Source organism: Thalassophryne amazonica, chromosome 16 (assembly GCF_902500255.1).
Source record: "Thalassophryne amazonica chromosome 16, fThaAma1.1, whole genome shotgun sequence".
Classification (NCBI taxonomy): domain Eukaryota; kingdom Metazoa; phylum Chordata; class Actinopteri; order Batrachoidiformes; family Batrachoididae; genus Thalassophryne; species Thalassophryne amazonica.
Genome location: NC_047118.1, coordinates 58,970,928 through 58,993,427, shown reverse-complemented (window position 1 = coordinate 58,993,427; position 22,500 = coordinate 58,970,928). Strand labels below are relative to the sequence as shown.

The 22,500-nt window shown below is 38.9% G+C and overlaps 1 protein-coding gene across 7 annotated transcripts in view; it reads left to right on the top strand.

Moving 5' to 3' along the window:
* The window catches only part of LOC117528275 (septin-9-like), a 274,932-nt gene that overhangs the window by 226,669 nt on the left and 25,763 nt on the right, over nucleotides 1-22,500 (top strand). Inside the window, exon 2 of one of the 7 annotated variants that reach the window (XM_034190890.1) lies at nucleotides 1,836-1,837. The exons of the other annotated variants lie outside the window; for them this stretch is intronic. The gene's annotated coding sequence lies outside the window, so the exon portion shown is untranslated. The remainder of the gene's footprint in view (nucleotides 1-1,835; nucleotides 1,838-22,500) is intronic. 7 annotated transcript variants of the gene reach the window in all.

Sequence of the window (22,500 nt, the reverse complement as noted above, 5' to 3'; positions counted from 1 at the left end):
GAGAGAACAGAGAAGTTTCAGAAGAAGTCGGTTTCAGCATTTTATCCGGATATTCCACTGTTAAAGGAGATTTTTTTTAATGAAAGACGTGTGGACGGGTCCGCGCGTCGGGACGCAGCCGGCGCGGAGCGGCGGCACAGGAAAAACACCTCCGTGTTGATAACCATTTGTAAAATCCAGGCGGCTTTTGATGGCTTTCAGTGAGTGAGTATGTGAGAAATTGTTTAACAGCTGGACATGTTCCAACTTCTCCTTAAGGCTTCCAACAGAGGTGTTTTTTCCTGTGGCGGAGCGTCGCGGCGGCTGTGAGCCGACGCGCGGACCCGTCCGCACGTCTTTCATTAAAAAAATCTCCTTTAACAGTGGAATATCCGGATAAAAATGCTGAAACCGACTTCTTCTGAAACTTCTCTGTTCTCTCACGACGTCCTGGATCAATAGAGCCTGAAATGTGGAGGTTTTCAGCTTGAAACAGGCTGATGACGCCGCCTGAGAGCGCTGTGCGACGTCTCGCACTGTGGGAAGTCCTTAAAGCAACAGTGTCACCTCAAAATCTCTCATCAGCCGTTAAAATTTCACTGAAAACCAGCTTAATTTTTTGAACCGTGTCCACTTCGATGTGTCTCACAGGTTTAGAAAAAATTTTGATCAAACAAAGCGCCAGTCTCTCAGCAACTTCAGACAAAGGAATTCCGACGAGGGGCTGGACGACTCCTCCCACAAGGAGTGCTCACAGGCGAATGACGTCACCAGACAGGCGTGGAAAAACTCACGCATGCGCACGAGGGTTCAAGCATGTCTGACGTAAAACATATGAATGAAATCCATATAGTTTTTGAAAAAAATAAAAAGGACCTATACTTTATGGACAGACCTCGTATGTGGCTCTTTTTTTTTTTTCTTTTTTTTTTTTTTGCATTATTCTCACAAAGTTTTCTTTGTCACTTTCAAGCAGTCATATTATTTTTAGTTTTCTTGTCAAACTTGTGTCCAGTTAAGATCATGGATTGTTTGTTACCTCTGCCCCTGTTTGTTGTTTTTGAAAGCCTGTAACCCACACTTTTTCAGATGTTATGAAATTTTTACAGAGGTTTCATATACTGATGGGCAAAAGCTGATAAAACCTACATCAAAGGTCAAAGTTAGGAAAATTTGGGAAAAATGGAAATTCCCTATCCTTTAACATTGAACAACGTTTCACAAATTCATAACTCTTTCAAAAAAGATCGAATTTCCTTCATATTTGAGAGTGTTATGTAGGATAGTATCCTTTATTGACTGACAAAGTCTGATCTGGATGTGATCCAGACTACAGATTTTGTTGCCATTTAAGTTTAACATTGAAAACCCCATTTAATGTATATTTTACGTTAGATCTTCAACAAATGTGCCCCAGTCCCCCTGACACTTGCACAACTTTGATCCTCGCACTTGCATACACTCTACCATGCACGAGAGTAAACCCATCTCAAACTCATTGTAAACCATTGTAAACTGCGCAAAATTTTTTTTGAAATGTTCAAAATCTCCATCACGCGTAATTATGTGAACTTCACGTGAACATTACGCACACAAGTAAAAATACTGCATGTGAGTGCGAGTGATGGAGTCAGTGCACCGCATCAGAGTGCAGCTCATCTGAACAATTATAACAAGATGTTAAATCTATAATAAACTTAGTTTTACAGCTGCTCACAAGAACGAATGAACATGCAACTGTTTTACCAAGCCATTACAATATAAATATGACAAATAATGACCTTTTAGACGGTTCCAAATACTTTCTCCACCTCATTCAGTGAGCGAGGAGAGAGGGGAAAAAGCTGCAGCTGGAGCGGTCCTCTGTGATTCTGGAAGCGATTAGAGGCCTTTTCAGCAGCCAACTCTGAGAAAAAATGATTAAGCCACTACAAAATAATTTTTATATACGCAGCGTCAAGTGCACAACGCGTGGCAGCCAGTGGAACAAAGCACAGCGTCCAGCTGGGAACAAAGCGGGTGGAGATAATCCATGATGATGTGCATGCAAGTGTGCGGATCAAAGTCGGGCAAGTGTCAGGGCAACTTAAGGGTGGGGCAAAGGTCAGATTCCTGACCCCAGTGTCCAAGTCCAGAATAGCCTGTAGATAATGGCCATCTCTTTTATTAATCGTTCTCTTATCAGGTAGTCCCAGAGAAAATGCATCTTTCTGACTTTGCCAGATTCTGTTTTTTCTTGCCTGATTCTGTTTTTCTTGCCTGATTCAGTTTTTTTCTTGCCTGATTCTGTTTTTTCTCTCTGTTTAAGGTGCAGCTCCATCCAGAGATGGAGTTGTGTTTGTGTTGGCGATCCTCCTGTCCTGTGCCAATTGCCTTCTTGTATATTCGTCCGTGAATTGTTCTGTGAATTGTTCTGTACTTTATGTTATGGCCCAAGCAGAGGGTCACCCCTTTGAGTCTGGTCTGCTTGAGGTTTCTTCCTCAAATCAGAGGGAGTTTTTCCTTACCACTGTTGCTCTGGGGGTTGTAAGGCTAGACCTTACCTGTGTGAAGCGCTTTGAGGCAACTCTGTTGTGATTTGGCGCTATATAAATGAAAATAAATTGAAATTGAATTGAAATCAAACTAGCTCTTGTTTTCATCTATAACGTTAATGTTTTTGAGTTGGCACTTGTGTGAGGAGTGGACCATTGTGCTAGAAGGCCCTAAATTTTAGTGTTGTATTATACTGTGATGGTTTATGTCATTGCAGGACTTTATTTTAAGCTGTACGGCGATTGACACAGCTGAAGGATTCAGGACAACTAAACACTCCATTGGCAATTTTTTTCAATTTATTTTCATTTATATAGCGCCAAATCACAACAAAGTTGCCTCATGGTGCGTCGCACAAGTAAGGTTTAACCTTACCAACCCCCAGAGCAACAGTGGTAAGGAAAAACTCCCTCTGATTTGAGGAAGAAACCTCAAGCAGACCAGACTCAAAGGGGCGACCCTCTGCTTGGGTCATGCTACAGACACAATTGCCAAACAGTTTACAAAGTGAATAAACAGGAAATTTGCCAGTGCACAAGATGGGACGGGTTGCAGAAGTAGATGCCACACCCATCTCTGGATGGAGCTGCAACCTCAAACAGAGAGAAAAAACAGATTCAGGCATCAGAAAGACAAATTCAGTACAATTTGTCAGCATTAAGCAACAAGAAAAACAGAAGAAATACTAAGGTGATCGCCGGCCACTAGCTTGAAGCTTCACTAAAAAACCCAGAATTTAGATAAAGTTGAGGCCGCGGCACGCTCCGTTTCCTAATAAAATTCATTTTAAATGGTAAAAAGCATAGTAACATACTACGCCAGTATTCTAGCCATATGAAAGGGAAAATAAGTGCGTCTTAAGTCTGGACTTGAAAGTCTCCACAGAATCTGACTGTTTTAGAGATACAGGGAGATCATTCCACAGAACAGGGGAACGATAAGAGAAAGCTCTGTGACCCGCAGACCTTTTATTCACCATAGAGACACAGAGTAGTCCTGCACCCTGATAATGTAGAGCCCGGACCGGTGCCTAAGGTTTAATTAGGTCACCTAAGTAGGGAGGTGTCAATCCATGAAAAATTTTATAGGTTAGTAGAAGAACCTTAAAATCTGATCTCACAGTGACAGGAAGCCAGTGAAGAGATGCCAAAATGGGTGTAATGTGGTCAAACATTCTGCTTCCTGTCAAAAGTTTGGCAGCAGCATTTTGAACCAATTGTACGCTCCTAATGCTGGACTGCGGTAAACCAGAAAATAGAACATTGCAATAGTCCAGTCTAGAAGAGAATCAGGGCCTCATCGTCAGCCATAGACAGGATGGGACGAATCTTAGCTATATTTCACAGGTGGAAGAAAGCAATCCTCGTAATATCTCTAATGTGGAGGTCAAAGGACAACATAGGATCAAAAAATTACCCCAAGGTTCCTCACTTTGTCAGTGTAATAATGACACACAAGCCTAGGCTAAGTGTTAGCTGGTCAAATTGATACTGATGTCTCACTGGACCAAGAACCATCATTTCAGTCTTATCAGCGTTTAAAAGCAGGAAATTGCTGGACATCCAGCTTCTCACTGATGCAAGGTAATCTAAGGATTTTATGTGGATGAGATTACCAGCAGTTATCAGCATGTACAGTAGTGTTCAGAATAATAGTAGTGCTATGTGACTAAAAAGATTAATCCAGGTTGTGAATATATTTCTTATTGTTTCATGGGAAACAAGGTACCAGTAGATTCAGTAGATTCTCACAAATCCAACAAGACCAAGCATTCATGATATGCAAACTCTTAAGGCTATGAAATTGGGTGATTAGTAAAAAAAAAAAAAAAAGTAGAAAAGGGGGTGTTCACAATAATAGTAGTGTGGCATTCAGTCAGTGAGTTTCTCAATTTTGTGGAACAAACAGGTGTGAATCAGGTGTCCCCTATTTAAGGATGAAGCCAGCACCTGTTGAACATGCTTTTCTCTTTGAAAGCCTGAGGAAAATGGGACATTCAAGACATTGTTCAGAAGAACAGCGTAGTTTGATTAAAAAGTTGATTGGAGAGTGGAAAACATACGCAGGTGCAAAAAATGATGATCAAAGACAGTCTGGAGTTACCTGTAAATGCTGTGACAGTTAGAAGATGCCTGTGTGAAGCTAATTTATTTGCAAGAGTCCCCCGCAAAGTCCCTCAGTTAAATAAAAGACGTGCAGAAGAGGTTACAATTTGCCAAAGAACACATCAACTGGCCTAAAGAGAAATGGAGGAATATTTTGTGGACTGATGAGAGTAAAAGTGTTCTTTTTGGGTCCAAGGGCCGCAGACAGTTTGTGAGACGACCCCCAAACTCTGAATTCAAGCCACAGTTCACAGTGAAGTCAGTGAAGCATGGTGGTGCAAGCATCATGATATGGGCATGTTTCTCCTACTATGATGTTGGGCCTATATATCACATACCAGGTATCATGGATCAGTTTGGATATGACAGAATACTTGAAGAGGTCATGTTGCCTTATGCTGAAGAGGACATGCCCTTGAAATGGGTGTTTCAACAAGACAATGACCCCAAGCACACTAGTAAACGAGCAAAATCGTGGTTACAAACCTACAAAATTAATGCCTCGCAGATGTGAAGAAATCATGAAAAACTGTGGTTATACAACTAAATACTAGTTTAGTGATTCACAGGATTGCTAAAAAAGAAGTTTGAACATAATAGTTTTGAGTTTGTAGCGTCAACAGCAGATGCTACTATTATTGTGAACACCCCCTTTTCTACTTTTTTTTTTTTTTTTTTTTTTTACTAATAGCCCAATTTCATAGCCTTAAGAGTGTGCATATCATGAATGCTTGGTCTTGTTGGATTTGTGAGAATCTATTGGTACCTTGTTTCCCATGTAACAATAACAAATATACTCAAAACCTGGATTAATCTTTTTAGTCACATAGCACTACTATTATTCTGAACACTACTGTATAACTGAGTATCATCAGCATAGCAATGAAAGGTAATACCAAAACGCTGGAATATGTGCCTATGGGAGAATATAAAGAATATATTAAGTGAGAAAAGCAGGGGGCCTAAAACGGACCCCTGTGGAACCCCAAATTTCATATCACTAAAGTTAAAGTTAGTGTTATTATACAAAACACAGTGAGAACAACTGGTCAGGTATTATGTCAGCCATGCAAGGGCATTCCCAGTAATCCCAAAATGATTCTCCAGCCTGTCGAGTAGAATATAATGGTATCACACGCAGCACTGAGATCTAATAGCACCAGAACCGTAGTGGTGTCCGAATCCATTGCAAACAGATCATTCACCACTTTAGTGAGAGGTGTCTCTGTGGAATGATATTTTCTAAAAGCAGACAGCAGTGGCTCAAAAAGCTTATTCTCAGTAAGGTGGTCCATGAGCTGCTGTGAAACCACCTTTTCCAGAATTTTAGAGCAAAATGATAGATTTGATATTAGCTAGTTTTTCAGTATACTAGGGTCAAGATTAGATTTCTTAAGTAATTGTGTAATCACTGCAGATTTGAAACATTTAGGAACAGATCCAGAGGTTAAAGAGAGATTAATAATTTCCAGCACTGTTGGTCCAAGAGTGGGCCACAGGTCCTTAAACAGTTTTGTTGGTATGGGATCAAGTAAGCAGGTAGTGCTTTTTGTAGAGGTTACAAGTTTTGTCAGCATATCAAGTGAGATACTATCAAATTCTGGAACTCTAGGTTATACCTCAGTAATGGCACCCACCTGAATAGCAGGGTGTAGTAGCTGGGTTAAGGCATGCTGGGATATGTTTAACCTAATGTTGTCTGTTTTGTTCTTGAAATAATCCAAGAAATCTTGTGCTGTAAAAGGAGAGTGACTCACAGGTGGTTGTCCTTAAATAAGTGTTGCCACCATGTCGAACAAGAACTTTGAGTTATGCTTGTTTTTGTTGATCAAATTAGAGTAATATGCCCGCTTTGTAGCCAGTAGTGCATGCTAGTAGTCTAAGATAGCATCACGCCACGCAAGGTGGAATACTTCTAATTTGAACTACGCCAGTTCCGTTCTAGACCTCTAGCCTTATGCTTGAGGTCACGCAAGTAATCATTGAGCCAAGGTGACTGGGTTTTTTTTGGGGGGGGGGGGGCGGGTTTTAACATAAGTGGTGCAATCATGTCGAGTGTAGTTTTGAACACTGAGTTTAAACTATCCACAAAACTGTCTACTGATTGGGCATATTTCAAATGTGATATCAGGCAGTCTTGCTTTGAGTTCAATCGTAGTTGAGGAGTTGCGTCGCTGCAGTGATAAATAAGGTTGTTGTTCCACTAAATACTGCAGCAAAACTGTAAACCTAATAAATGACTGATCAGAGACCACTGACGCAAGAGGCATGATGTCGATATCCATGACAGCAATACGACGTGCGAGAACCAAATCCAGGGTATTTCCGCTAATGTGCTTTGAATCCTCAATGCATTGCTGGAATCCTACTGCATCCACAATTTCCATAAATAATTTGCAGACGGGATCAGAAGGCTTATTTATATGAATGTTGAAGTGACTAATAATCAGAATGTTATCTGCACTAGTTGACAAGTTAGACATGAACTCACCAAATTCTTCTAAACATTCAGAGTATGGGCCGTGGGGCCTATACACAGTGACAAAGTAATACAGCTGATTTTTATTCTTTTGACCTTGGCAATACGTAGCATCATGGGCAAAGCAGAGAATCAGATGTTCAAATGAGTTATATTTGTGACCCCCCCCCATAGCTAATAAACTAAACCTAGAATTATAAATAAGAGCGATACTCCTGCCTTGCTACGCATCACGAGGGACAATTACTTTTACTGTCATGTTTGCAAACATTTTCAAACACTTTTCAAAGAGCTGAAAAACTTTTAATTTGAAAAAATAAAAAATTGATTAGTTGAACAGCAAAACTGCAATGAAGTATTTTGGTCATTTGTCATGAAAAGTCATTCAATGGGATTTGTTCTGTTATTATTGAAACATTAGGCTGTTGTATAAGATACATTGCATCAAGAAAATATTCACAGCGCTTCATTTTTCACATTTTTTATTACAGCCACATTACAAAATTGCTAAAATTCATTTTTTTTATTCAGAATACTACAGACAATTTTTTTAAAGATTTTTGCAAATTTATTAGAAATTAAAAAAAAAATCACATGTCCATAAGGACTCGCAGTCTTTGCCATGAAGCTAAAAATTGAGCTCAGGTGCATCCTGTTTCCACTGATCAACCTTGAGATGTTTCTACAGTTTAAGTGGAGTAAATTCAGTTGATTGGACATGATTTGGAAAGGTATACCCCTGACTACATATAAGGCCCCACAGTTGACAGTGCATGTCAGACCATAAACCATCCATGAAGTCAAAGGAATTGTCTGTAGACCTCTGAGACAGAATTATCTCAAGGTACAAATCTGGAGAAGGTTACAGAAACATTTCTGCTGCTTTGAAGGTCCCAATGAGCACAGTGGCCTCCGTCATCCTCTAGAACCCAACGGTCACTGTCACAGCTCCAGCATTCTTCTGTGGAGAGAGGAGAACCTTCCAGAAGTACAACCATCTCTGCAACAATTCACCAATCAGGCCTGTATGGTAGAGTAGCCGGGCGGAAGTTACTCCTTAGTAAAAGGTATATGGTATCCCACCTGGAGTTTGCCAAAAGGCACTTGAAGGACTCTCAGACCATGAGAAGCAAAATTGTCTAGTCTGATGAGACAAAGATTGAACTCTTTGTATTTGAATGGCAGGCGTCATGTTTGGAGGAAACCAGGCACCATGCCTACAGTGAAGCATGGTGGTGGCAGCATCATGTTGTGGAGATGTTTTTCAGTGGCAGGAACTGGGAGACTCGTCAGTATTGAGGGAAAGATGAATGCAGCAACGTACAGAGACATCCTTGATGAAAACCTGCTCCAGAGCACTCTTGACCTCAGACTGGGGTGACTGTTCATCTTTCAGCAGGACAATGACCCTAAGCACACAGGCAAGATATCAAAGGGGTGTCTTCAGGACAACTCTGTGAATGTCCTTGACTGGTCCAGCCAGAGCCCAGACCTGAATCCAATTGAACATCTCTGTTGAGATCTGAGAATGGCTGTGCACCAACACTCCCCATCCAACATGATGATCCACAAAGAAAAAGGAACACTTCCGTTTCGGCGTGTCATGGGACAAGTTGAGACATGCCTATCTCGGCTTTCAATGCTTACCAGTCCAGTAAGTATCAGAGAAATTCTGGAGAGCTGGGCTTGTCCTAACTTGTCCTCTGACACGCCGAAACGGAGGTGTTCCTTTGTCTCACTCAAACAGTGAATCGGTCGTTACACACGAAGCCTCCGCGCGGCTTTCCATGACAAAATCTCTTGTTAAAAGTGAAATCTGCTGGAAAATGGCTGTCCAGCTCTTGTGACAACCAGAGAAAGTGCACACGACGGTCTCGTATCCACAGAGCCATCAGCTTAGAAATGATCTGGCGTTTTCTGCCTCGTCGTCGCAGCTCGGAGCGCGGCGTGCGGAGCGTCCTTAAAGCCGTCCATAAAGCTGTAGTAACAGTCCTTATTCTCTGTGAAGCCCGTAAAATTTTCACCGAAAGCCAGATAAATTTTTCAAATGGTTTCCAGGTGCCAGTCTCTAACAGCTTCTGAAAAAATTCTGATGGAAAAAAAGTCCAAATCATTCCGCCATTTCCAGACAATGAAAATCCGACGAGGGGACGGGACCACTCCTTCCACAAGGCGTGCTCACAGGCGAATGACGTCACCGACAGGCGTGGAAAAACTCACGCATGCGCACAAGGGTTCAAGCTTGTCCTGACGTAAAACATATGAATGAAATCCATATAGTTTTTGAAAAAAATAAAAGGTACGATACTTTATTGACAGACCTTGTACAGTCAGGATGGGTGTAGATTGGTTTACATTGACTTTAAAGCTGTGGGGAAATGTCTTTACACACGCACATACAAATAAATGTACAACTTGTACAAAAACAACACATGAACGGGGTAATGCACTCATCTGTCACTCAGCCAGACACACGTGTGGTATGTGAACAGGTGACACCATCTGACCTGTGCTGTGCAGGTGTCAAAGGTCAGATTTCTCCAGAGCTACGTATGCATTATGTAAACTCTGGGAACAAGACCCTCCTAAATAAACACAGACTGCAGTGCACTGCCACTAATTTTATTTTTCTCTTTTTATTTGAGAATTTGGGATTGAGGGTTGGGAAAACACTTATGCGTGCACAAGTTTATGACCCTCCTCTGGAGCACTCCCTAATCCATCAACTCTTGGGTATCTGATTGACCCTGTGCTGGAGGGCTGTCTTGAGCTTCATTACAAAGAGCTTTTTTCTTCCTGGATCAGATTTTTACTTATGTTATATTATCAGTCACTTCCTCTCCATAAAAACTAATAAGCAGTAAACTTAAGCAGGAGGGTTATTTTGTTTTAGGCATTTGATTGTAGTTGAGAAAATAAGAATTCCCAGCTGCTCATGCACTGAAGAAGAATTTGAGTTACCATCAAAGCAAAAGTTGGTGGTGTTGAGATGAGACTTGGACAGCACACCTGCTTTGTCCTGTCTGGGAATGTAAATAAAAGACAATCAGCAGTCAGCTCTTTTCAAAGTGAGCCCATAAAAAACATTTTAAACCAGAGTATGTTTGCACTCTGCACATGCTGTGGATTCGTCCACCAATCTGTGTTTGATAAGAAGCTCTGTACATGCACTGCATTTCTTTGAAATACGTGTGTTCCAATTTACTCCCCATTAGTAAGTATTTACACCTTGTGATGATGTTTTGAATATGATGACAAAAGATACCAAACTTGTCAGGGGTTGTGTTTCAGAGTACAGACTACAGTCCGACTGATATATTAGTTGGCCGGCAATATCGGTCAGTTTGAGCCTTTGAGGACCCCATCACCCTTTTGTCATTTTATCTACAAGAGCCTGTGGCAAAGGGATCAGCTGCCAGTCATTTTAAGTAAGAGTGGGCATTTTATCGAGATCAGTGGTTGCTAAGCCTCCAGCTAGGCAGGGCCACAATAGATGAGAAGTCTATTTTGTGCAAGTGAAGGCAGCGTGACGTACATTGTTTGGTTGTTGGTCATACATTTATAATAAAATTTGTTTAAAATTGGAAGCATTAAAGCTCAATTACATTCTTTGTGATAAAGGTTTGATAATGAAATGTTAGGAGTCATTGGCATTTTTATGTACATATTTTCAGATATAGTGGTACTGTAAAATATATTGGTACTGTACTTGGTACTGTTCTTTTTTTTCTTTTTTTTTTACTCCCTAATGTCAGCCCCAAAAATTCGTATTGGTTGGACTCTATTTCAGATGTCTTAGGTAAGCATGTTTGATTTTTGAAAACCACTAAAGTAAATCTTTTAACTCCTGATAGATGATTTAAAAAGTATATTTGATGGGGTGGAACTACCGAGCTAAGGTTTGAACAATTTATGGATCTATTTCAGAATTGGAGTCTTATCAATTTATGGAGTTGGACATTTATGAATTGACTCTAGTGCAGGAATCATTAACTGAGCAGAGAAATTCCACTGCTCCTCCCACATTCAATCACCTCCCATCCCACCTTTTGTCTGGAGGTAAGAAATGCATCAGATTATACGATATTTGTAATTGTTGTCAGACATTGCCTCTGCCATAATGGGACACAACACCTGACAATTCTTGTTACCTCAAGTACCATCAGGTTTTTCTTCCATATATTAATAAATAATAAATTAATGACTGGATTGCAAAAATGGGTCCAATTTCCAACACTAATATTTGAAGAATTTGAATGTTGGCAAAAAGTAGGTGCATTATAGCCTCCATAAAGTAGCAGACAAATTCCTTCTTATTCTGTTCTATAGTTGTCATTTTGTAATACGGGTCAATACTGGGAGGTCATTTATGCAAGTGGAGCTTGAACAATAAATATGAAGAAACACTTTATCTGCTCTTGATGGACTATTTTTCCAGCTGTTTCTTCACTCTGGATTCCTCTTTTGTGATTCAAGTCTGTTTTCACACAGGGTCAATAATGTTGCTTTGTCTTGAGGCCACTAACCCCAGTGTAAATGTTTCTACCCCATACTGGGAACATGACCTCTGACTTGTTCGCCACGCTGTCAAGATCAACACCATAGATGGCTGGAGCATAGCTCGGTGGTTTTAACCACATCTACACTTAACATAGATAATAGTCAGGGTTCTTCATTGTTCTTCATACTTTCATTGCCTTTGAAAATAGCATGCAGTGGAGAGGGACACTTTTAGCTGCTTTCAACTGTATTTACACCCCACTTTGGAGGCCTGGGTGCAGTTAGTTAGGAATGCCCCAGGCCCAAAAGTGGAATAAATCGCAAACTTTGCTCTCCACAGTCTTTTCTTGTCATTTTCCATTCCAGTCCTCCCTCATTTCTTTTTTCATGACCTTATCTCTATAGCTCCTCCTTCTCAATGATCCCTCTTTCTTAAACTTATCTCTTTACCCCCCTTGACCAATGTCAGAAATTCCTGCTGTCTTCATCTGCTTGTTGACTGCATCTTCCTGCTTTAACTCCATTCTCCTCCCTGCTCTCATTTATCCTCCTTTCTGCCCTCCAACACATGCTTTGTGGTGAAGTAGACCGCTGGTCATATTCACAAAAAGCGAGGCAATCTGATACTACTTGAAGCAACAAAGAAAACTCAATAGTGCCTGTAATTGAAAACAGGATCATAGCACGTCTAGTGAGTCATTCTCGTTTTCCCGGTTATTAAAATATTTTTTTTGCTGTCGTACTGATTCAGGTTTAACACATCATCCATGTCAGTTCTACATATCCTCAGACTGAACTTGGCATCAGGGTAAAGGTTTTGATTTAATTGTTGACGTTTGATGAGAATTAGCTCCAGTTTTATAGTGTGGCTGACTAAATTTACATTTATATTCTTAATAGAATTCTAGGGCCCGGTTTCATAAAGCAGTGCAATCTTTTACCTACTAAACTTACTCAGTTGACTAAGGTTAGTTGCCCAACATTAGCTGTCTAATCTCCATTTCACATCATTGGCTGAACTTGTAGGTTAGTCGTCTGACGTTAGCTGACAACTTTCACGGCATAAGCTGCCTCATCGGTGCCATTGCCAAGAAACACCTCCAATGTGCAAGAGGTTTGTTTACTTCCGGGTTGGTCATTTGCTACAAATATGGCCGAGTCCGCCGCACCAGAGGAGAAGTGCTCCTGGATTTGGTGTACATAAACATCTCAAATGGATTATTCCGTACTGGAACACCTGCTCCCACCTCAAGGCTGTCCTTCCTTCCTGTGCCATTAATTGGTGGTACATGATGGCCGCCAGTTTTAAGGTAAGACAATGACATTTTATGACTAAAATAAGATTAGCCTCCTCTGTACGAGGCTAAAAACCTTAGTTGTCTAACACAAAACTTTAGCTGACTAAGGGCTTTGTGCAATGACTAACATCAAAAAATTAATTGACTAAGTGAATTTAGTCGACTAAACAAGATTAGACTGCTTTTTCAAACGCGGGGGCAACAACAAAAAAAGGTAATGGTCATATATGAATGACCTATATATGGACAGAAGGTCTAGCTAAATGACAGACGTATTATGTACAGAAATTCATTCATTAATTTTCTGTACCCACTTATTCTATTGAACCTCACGGATGGGGCTGGACCCTATCCCAGCGGTCATTGGGTGAAAGGCGGAGTACACCCTGGACACGTCACCAGTCTATCCCAAGCTCACATATAGACAGACAAACACATTCACACTTGCATGTACGGTCAGTTTAAAGTCACCAGTTGCCTTTGGAAGTGGAGCATGTGGAGGGAACCCACACAAACACTGGCTGACATGCATGTTCCACACATCCAACTGTCATATGAAAATATGACGGTTGGATCCGTCGTGTTGCTGCTGCTGGATACCATCGTCGGCATTCGTCAGCTGCCATCAGATCCATTGAGACCGCTGCTACTGCTGCTGCTGCTGGGAGATTTGCAGTGGTCTTTTGTCGACTTGCCTCGAGGGGTGGTTATACCACGTCGGCCTGTTTTGAGGCCTACTAAATCTGCGGCTGCTGCTTGTTGGACCTCCTGCTGTCGGTGTCGTAGGTTCGCCTTCAGGACCCGTCAGCTATGGCTCCAAAAAAGGGTACTGTGTTTATGGAGGAAGAACTTGAGGACATTAGAAAAATGTTAAATGAGATGTCAGCACAAATGAAGCCCATTAAAGAAGTGGCTGATCAACTGAAAATTATTTCACAACAACAAAAAATATTGGAATTAACAAAACAAGTTGTTGAATTACAAAAGGCAAATGAAGAGAAAGACAAATCATTAAAACTTATGGAAAATCGAATTGCAGAACTTGAACAACAGACTAGGTCAAATGACCTTCTCATTACAGGTTTGGACATTAAGCCTCGAAGTTATGCAAGAGCGGTGGCTTCAGGAAGGGAGCCCTCTGAAATGGACAACCTCTCTGTAGAGGAACAGGTGATTTCACTTTTGAAGGACAAAGGAATTTTAATAAACCCTAATGATATCGATAGTAGTCACCTTTTACCGCAGAGAGGTCAAAATCAACCTAAAGTCATATTATTGAGGCTTACAAACAGGAAACAGAAGTTTGCAATTCTAAAACAAGCAAAGAATTTAAAAGGAACGAATGTATATATAAATGAATACTTGACCAAGAAAAATTCAGATTAAATGGAACACCTGAAGAAGCTAAAACCTTATGGATTAAAGATGAACATGATCTTAGTAAGTTTAACTGATGTAAGTTGTGAAGTAATACATAAAGAAATTGATTGTGATGATGGAGGAAAATCTGTATATAATATAATGAACACGGTTAATAATCAGTTTATTTCTGCCAAGGAGCTCTGTTTGGAAACATTTAATTATAGTCATCCTGCCTCTCGCCATTTTGAACCTGAATCAGATCCAGATTCTTTTTTTAGTGACAATATCGAGCGACAATGTAATTATTTTACAGAAGAACAATTTAATGATTATAAAATTAAAGATGGAGATTTTTCAATAATACATTTTAATAGTAGAAGTCTTTCTCGGAATTTTTCAAGGATAAATGATTGTTTAGATACATTTAGAAAAAGTTTTTCAGTGATCGCTATATCAGAAACATGGTTAACTGATGTCAATCAAGATCTTGTACAGTTGGAAGGTTATCAATTGTTTCAGGTAAATCGACAGAAGAGAAGAGGCGGGGGTGTGGCATTATATGTAAGGTCTGATTACAACTGTAAATTAGTTCACAATATGTCATTCACAGTTGATAATATCATGGAATGTGTTACGGTTAAAATTACATCCATAAATTCAAAAAATGCGGTTGTTAGTTGTTTATACAGAGCTCCCGGAGCAAATATTGATACTTTTGAACAAGTAATTATGGGAATGTACAACAAAATAAATAAGAATTCACATTTATTTATCTGTGGTGATTTTAATATCGATTTTCTAAATCCTCACAATCATCCACAAACCACTTCATTTATAAATTCTTTATATTGTTTGGGAGTATTTCCGACCATCATTCATCCAAGTAGGATAACTGTGAATTCAACAACCCTTATTGACAATATTTTAACTAATGTCATATCTGGTAGTCTCAGTGCGGGATTGCTGGTAAATGATATTAGTGATCACCTGCCAGTATTTACTGTTTTTGCATCACATGATCGAGTGTTTCAAAAGGATTGTAATAGATTGAGTAGAAATGTCACACCAATAACTGTTGATAATTTAAGGGTGGATTTATTATGCCAGAATTGGAATGATGTTTATGTTGATGATGTTGATGAATCTTATAATGGTTTTATTTCTATCATTTCTAAGTTATACGATAAACACTGTCCTCTTGTTAACAAGATATATACTAACCGATACAGCAATAAACCATGGATAACCAAGGGTCTTCAGAGGGCATTTAAAAAGAAGAACTTACTTTGATTTATAAAATCGAGATCAAAGGAAGCTGAAAGTAAATATAAAATATATAAGAATAAATTAATTCATATTATGAGATTTAGTAAGAAAAGATATTATAGTGACTTACTTGTTAAAAATAAGAATAATATAAAAATTACATGGAATATTTTAAATGAAGTAATAAAAAAGAACAAAAATGGTAGAAATTATCCTTCTTTTTTTCTTTCCAATAATACTGTGATAGAAGATAATGAGACTATTGCTGACCATTTTAATGAATATTTTGTCAATGTAGGTAAAAATCTTGCCAGTAATATTGATTCATTGAGCGTTAAATCTTTTGAAAATAAGATAACATTTAATAAATCTGTGTCAATGTTTGTTGGTGGAACAAATGAAAAAGAAATAATTGATCTGGTGCAGAATTCTAAAAGTAAGAAATCAAAGGACTTCAATAATTTGGATATGGCTTTGTTGAAAAAAATCATTGATTGTATAGTAAAACCTTTCACTTATATTTGTAATATATCATTAAGTTTTGGTAAATTCCCTTCACAGATGAAGATAGCCAAAATAATACCTTTGTTTAAAACTGGTGACAAACACACTTTTTCAAATTATAGACCTATTTCACTTTTACCCCAATTTTCTAAAATACTAGAAAAAATGTTTGTAAAAAGACTGGATAATTACTTACTAAAGTATGAGATACTCTGTGAAGAACAATATGGATTTAGAAAATCTAGGACTACTTCACATGCATTGATGGATTTTGTGGAAAATATAGCGACTGCAGTCGATAACAAGCAATATACAGTAGGTATTTTTTTTTATTTACAGAAAGCGTTTGACACTGTAAATCATGAAATATTGCTAACTAAATTACAGAAATATGGAATCAGAGGATTAGCATATGACTGGATAAATAGTTATTTACATGGTCGGTATCAGTATGTTCAATACAATAACATTGATTCCGAACTTCGGGAAATTACGTGTGGGGTGCCCCAGGGTTCGGTCTTAGGTCCTTTGTTATTTATTTTATATATAAATGATATATGTTATGTGTCACGGGTACTGAGGTGTGTTCTTTTTGCAGATGACACAACTGTATTTTGCAGTGGTGATAATCTTGAACAGCTTCTTGACACGGTGGTAAACGAACTGGATAAATTTAAGGCTTGGTTTGATGCTAATAAATTGTCACTTCATCTTGGGAAAACCAAATGTATGATTTTTGGAAATAAATTTGTGCCTAAATGTAAAAGTGTAACCATTAACAATATGGAAATACAGATAGTAACTGAGAACAAATTTCTAGGTGTTATAATTGACAATAAACTCAGCTGGAAACCTCATATAAATGATATAAAATTTAAAATGTCAAAGTCTATCGCTATCATGTACAGGGTCAAGGACATATTGTCCCAGGATGGGCTACTTAGATTATATTATTCTTTAATTGTACCATATATGACATATTGTATCGAACTCTGGGGTAATACTTACAAATCAAATACCAATCATGTATTTCTTTTACAAAAACATGCCATCAGAATCATCTGTAATAAACCTTATCTTGAGCCAACGCATTCTCTGTTTATGACTTTAAATTTACTGAAATTTAGAGATTTAGTGGATTATATCACCATACAAACTTTGTACAAAGCTAATAACCAGGCCTTGCCACTTTATGTCCAGAGCCTGTTCAACATCAGGAAATCTGAATACAGTTTATGAGGATGCATGGTTTTTAAGAAGCCTCCCGTACGTACTAATGTCAAGGGTTTTTGTGTTTCAGTTAAAGGGGTGAAGATTTGGAACAAATGTCCTGTGGAAATTAGATTATGTAGTTCTTTTGTCTGTTTTAAGAAACATTATAAGAAATTAATCATTTCTGGATATAAAGAAAATCATAAATAAAAAAAAAGATGTATAAATTTGTGGATGTATGTATTTAATTTGCTTATTTGTATATATAGGAGTGTGAGCATAAGTGTAATTATATGTTGGACTTGGACTTTGGGATGGGGTATGAGGGGTGGGTAATTTATAAGCTTTGCTTCTTCCCACCCCCTTTTCAGGCACACGGTGTTTAATTTGGTCTTGTTTTTTTGATTTGTTTGATATGTTGTCTTTATGCTGCTGTGTTGTTGCTGAAATAAATTCTATTCTGTTCTATTCTATTCTAAAAGTGTGCAGAATATACAAAACTGTGCAAAAGAAGGTATTAAGAGGTTGAATAGTTCACTTTACAGAATATACACTATTTAACTTTGAGAAATGTACAAAATATACAAGAATGGGCTACACACTGGGAGATGGGAATACTATTTCAGGTTGTGTGTGGCATGACAACAGCCAACAGGTTTTCCAAATGTTCCTGATACAATCTGTGGAATTATGTGAGCGCTATAAAGCAGAGGTAGGTAACGTGGGGCAAGACGGTACAGCTTTTCCTTGCAACCGATCACCTCATTCAGAGGTTTTGTTGAGGACCTCCTCTGCCTGCTAATGAGAGATTTTCAGACCATTAGAAGACCTAACCTAAACCATAAATCTGAAAGAAAATTGTATTCAATTGAGAACTGGGCCAGACAGTTTAATACTTTTATTCAGTGAGTCTGATCTGGTTCCTTGTCACACAGCCAAAATAAAAACTGTAAAAAAGAAATGGACTTAGATTTAAGAACTCAGTGTGGGGAGATCGGACAAATTAGTACAATTTTGCCCCACTTAGTGTTTTAAAATTAATCCCATAATAGACCTGTATTGAGAGGGAACATGTTAATATCGTGATTAGAGAAATGCACCATGTGGCTAAAAAAATCATAGCTCACGTTTGCTCACAGTGCAAATGGTGCCTTTCATCGAAGTCTTTCTAAATAACTTAATTCACCACAGTCAGAGGATCCCAAGGATCCCCTGAAGAGATCTAGTACGAAAAACACTAATTCATCACATTAGGTCATTGCAAGCCTGAATTTTAGTCTTGATTCAGGACTGTCACAAACTCTATAGAGTAGTTCAAATGGTACCAGTGGTGTGAAAGGGATAATGATTATAGTTACATTTAGAAATATGATTCAGTACTGGGAGCAGCAGTGTCAAATGATGATTCTTTTACTTGACTGTGGTAAAAGCATTCCAAATTTGATGTACTTTCCTTGTTGAAAACGGGTTTCATGAACTGATTTCATTTGGATGAACAGTAGGAAATTTTGTGTGTGTGTGTGTGTGTGTGTGTGTGTGTGTATCAAATCAAATCAATTTTATTTATATAGCGACAAATCACAACAAACAGTTGCCTCAAGGCGCTTTATATTGTAAGGCAAGGCCATACAATAATTACAGAAAAACCCCAACGGTCAAAACGACCCCCTGTGAGCAAGCACTTGGCAACAGTGGGAAGGAAAAACTCCCTCTTAACAGGAAGAAATCTCCAGCATAACCAGGCTCAGGGAGGGGCAGTCTTCTGCTGGGACTGGTTGGGGCTGAGGGAGAGAACCAGGAAAAAGACATGCTGTGGAGGGGAGCAGAGATCGATCACTAATGATTAAATGCAGAGTGGTGCATACAGAGCAAAAAGAGAAAGAAACACTCAGTGCATCATGGGAACCCCCCAGCAGTCTAAGTCTATAGCAGCATAACTAAGGGATGGTTCAGGGTCACCTGATCCAGCCCTAACTATAAGCTTTAGCAAAAAGGAAAGTTTTAAGCCTAATCTTAAAAGTAGAGAGGGTGTCTGTCTCCCTGATCTGAATTGGGAGCTGGTTCCACAGGAGAGGAGCCTGAAAGCTGAAGGCTCTGCCTCCCATTCTACTCTTACAAACCCTAGGAACTACAAGTAAGCTTGCAGTCTGAGAGCGAAGCGCTCTAATGGGGTGATATGGTACTATGATGTCCCTAAGATAAGATGGGACCTGATTATTCAAAACCTTATAAGTAAGAAGAAGAATTTTAAATTCTATTCTAGAATTAACAGGAAGCCAATGAAGAGAGGCCAATATGGGTGAGATATGCTCTCTCCTTCTAGTCCCCGTTAGTACTCTAGCTGCAGCATTTTGAATTAACTGAAGGCTTTTCAGGGAACTTTTAGGACAACCTGATAATAATGAATTAGAATAGTCCAGCCTAGAGGAAATAAATGCATGAATTAGTTTTTCAGCATCACTCTGAGACAAGACCTTTCTAATTTTAGAGATATTGCGTAAATGCAAAAAAGCAGTCCTACATATTTGTTTAATATGCGCTTTGAATGACATATCCTGATCAAAAATGACTCCAAGATTTCTCACAGTATTACTAGAGGTCAGGGTAATGCCATCCAGAGTAAGGATCTGGTTAGACACCATGTTTCTAAGATTTGTGGGGCCAAGTACAATAACTTCAGTTTTATCTGAGTTTAAAAGCAGGAAATTAGAGGTCATCCATGTCTTTATGTCTGTAAGACAATCCTGCAGTTTAGCTAATTGGTGTGTGTCCTCTGGCTTCATGGATAGATAAAGCTGGGTATCATCTGCGTAACAATGAAAATTTAAGCAATGCTGTCTAATAATACTGCCTAAGGGAAGCATGTATAAAGTGAATAAAATTGGTCCTAGCACAGAACCTTGTCGAACTCCATAATTAACCTTAGTCTGTGAAAAAGATTCCCCATTTACATGAACAAATTGTAATCTATTAGATAAATATGATTCAAACCACCGCAGCGCAGTGCCTTTAATACCTATGGCATGCTCTAATCTCTGTAATAAAATTTTATGGTCAACAGTATCAAAAGCAGCACTGAGGTCTAACAGAACAAGCACAGAGATGAGTCCACTGTCTGAGGCCATAAGAAGATCATTTGTAACCTTCACTAATGCTGTTTCTGTACTATGATGAATTCTAAAACCTGACTGAAACTCTTCAAATAGACCATTCCTCTGCAGATGATCAGTTAGCTGTTTTACAACTACCCTTTCAAGAATTTTTGAGAGAAAAGGAAGGTTGGAGATTGGCCTATAATTAGCTTAAGATAGCTGGGTCAAGTGATGGCTTTTTAAGTAATGGTTTAATTACTGCCACCTTAAAAGCCTGTGGTACATAGCCAACTAATAAAGATAGATCGATCATATTTAAGATCGAAGCATTAAATAATGGTAGGGCTTTCTTGAGCAGCCTGGTAGGAATGGGGTCTAATAGACATGTTGATGGTTTGGATGAAGTAACTAATGAAAATAACTCAGACAGAACAATCGGAGAGAAAGAGTCTAACCAAATACCGGCATCACTGAAAGCAGCCAAAGATAACGATACGTCTTTGGGATGGTTATGAGTAATTTTTTCTCTAATAGTTAAAATTTTGTTAGCAAAGAAAGTCATGAAGTCATTACTAGTTAAAGTTAATGGAATACTCAGCTCAATAGAGCTCTGACTCTTTGTCAGCCTGGCTACAGTGCTGAAAAGAAACCTGGGGTTGTTCTTATTTTCTTCAATTAGTGATGAGTAGTAAGATGTCCTAGCTTTACAGAGGGCTTTTTTATAGAGCAACAGACTCTTTTTCCAGGCTAAGTGAAGATCTTCTAAATTTAGTGAGACGCCATTTCCTCTCCAACTTACGGGTTATCTGCTTTAAGCTGCGAGTTTGTGAGTTATACCACAGAGTCAGGCACTTCTGATTTAAAGCTCTCTTTTTCAGAGGAGCTACAGCATCCAAAGTAGTCTTCAATGAGGATGTAAAACTATTGACGAGATACTCTATCTCACTTACAGAGTTTAGGTAGCTACTCTGCACTGTGTTGGTATATGGCATTAGAAAACATAAAGAAGGAATCATATCCTTAAACCTAGTTACAGCGCTTTCTGAAAAACTTCTAGTGTAATGAAACCTATTCCCCACTGCTGGGTAGTCCATCAGAGTAAATGTAAATGTTATTAAGAAATGATCAGACAGAAGGGAGTTTTCAGGGAATACTGTTAAGTCTTCAATTTCCATACCATAAGTCAGAACAAGATCTAAGATATGATTAAAGTGGTGGGTGGACTCATTTACATTTTGAGCAAAGCCAATTGAGTCTAATAATAGATTAAATGCAGTGTTGAGGCTGTCATTCTCAGCATCTGTGTGGATGTTAAAATCGCCCACTATAATTATCTTATCTGAGCTAAGCACTAAGTCAGACAAAAGGTCTGAAAATTCACAGAGCAACTCACAGTAACGACCAGGTGGACGATAGATAATAACAAATAAAACTGGTTTTTGGGACTTACAATTTGGATGGACAAGACTAAGAGTCAAGCTTTCAAATGAATTAAAGCTCTGTCTAGGTTTTTGATTAATTAATAAGCTGGAATGGAAGATTGCTGTTAATCCTCCACCTCAGCCTGTGCTACGAGCATTCTGGCAGTTAGTGTGACTCGGGGGTGTTGACTCATTTAACATATTCATCCTGCTGTAACCAGGTTTCTGTAAGGCAGAATAAATCAATATGTTGATCAATTATTATATCATTTACTAACGGGGACTTAGAAGAGAGAGACCTAATGTTTAATAGACCACATTTAACTGTTTTAGTCTGTGGTACAGTTGAAGATGCTATATTATTTTTTCTTTTTGAATTTTTATGCTTAAATAGATTTTTGCTGGTTATTGGTGGTCTGGGAGCAGGCACCGTCTCTACGGGGATGGGGTAATGAGGGAATGGCAGGGGGAGAGAAGCTGCAGAGAGCTGCTCCATTCAAAGCGGGATGGATGCCGTCTCTCCTAACAAGGCCAGGTTTTCCCCAGAAGCTTTGCCAATTATCTATGAAGCCCACCTCATTTGTATATATATGTGTGCGTGTGTGTGTGTGTGTGTGTGCGCGTGTGTGGTGCTGTGTGTGTGTGTGTGTGTGTGTGTGTGTGTGCGCGTGTGTGTGTGTGTGCGTGTGTGATGTGTGTGTGTGCGTGTGTGTGTGTGCGTAGTGTGTGCTGTGTATGTGTGTGTGC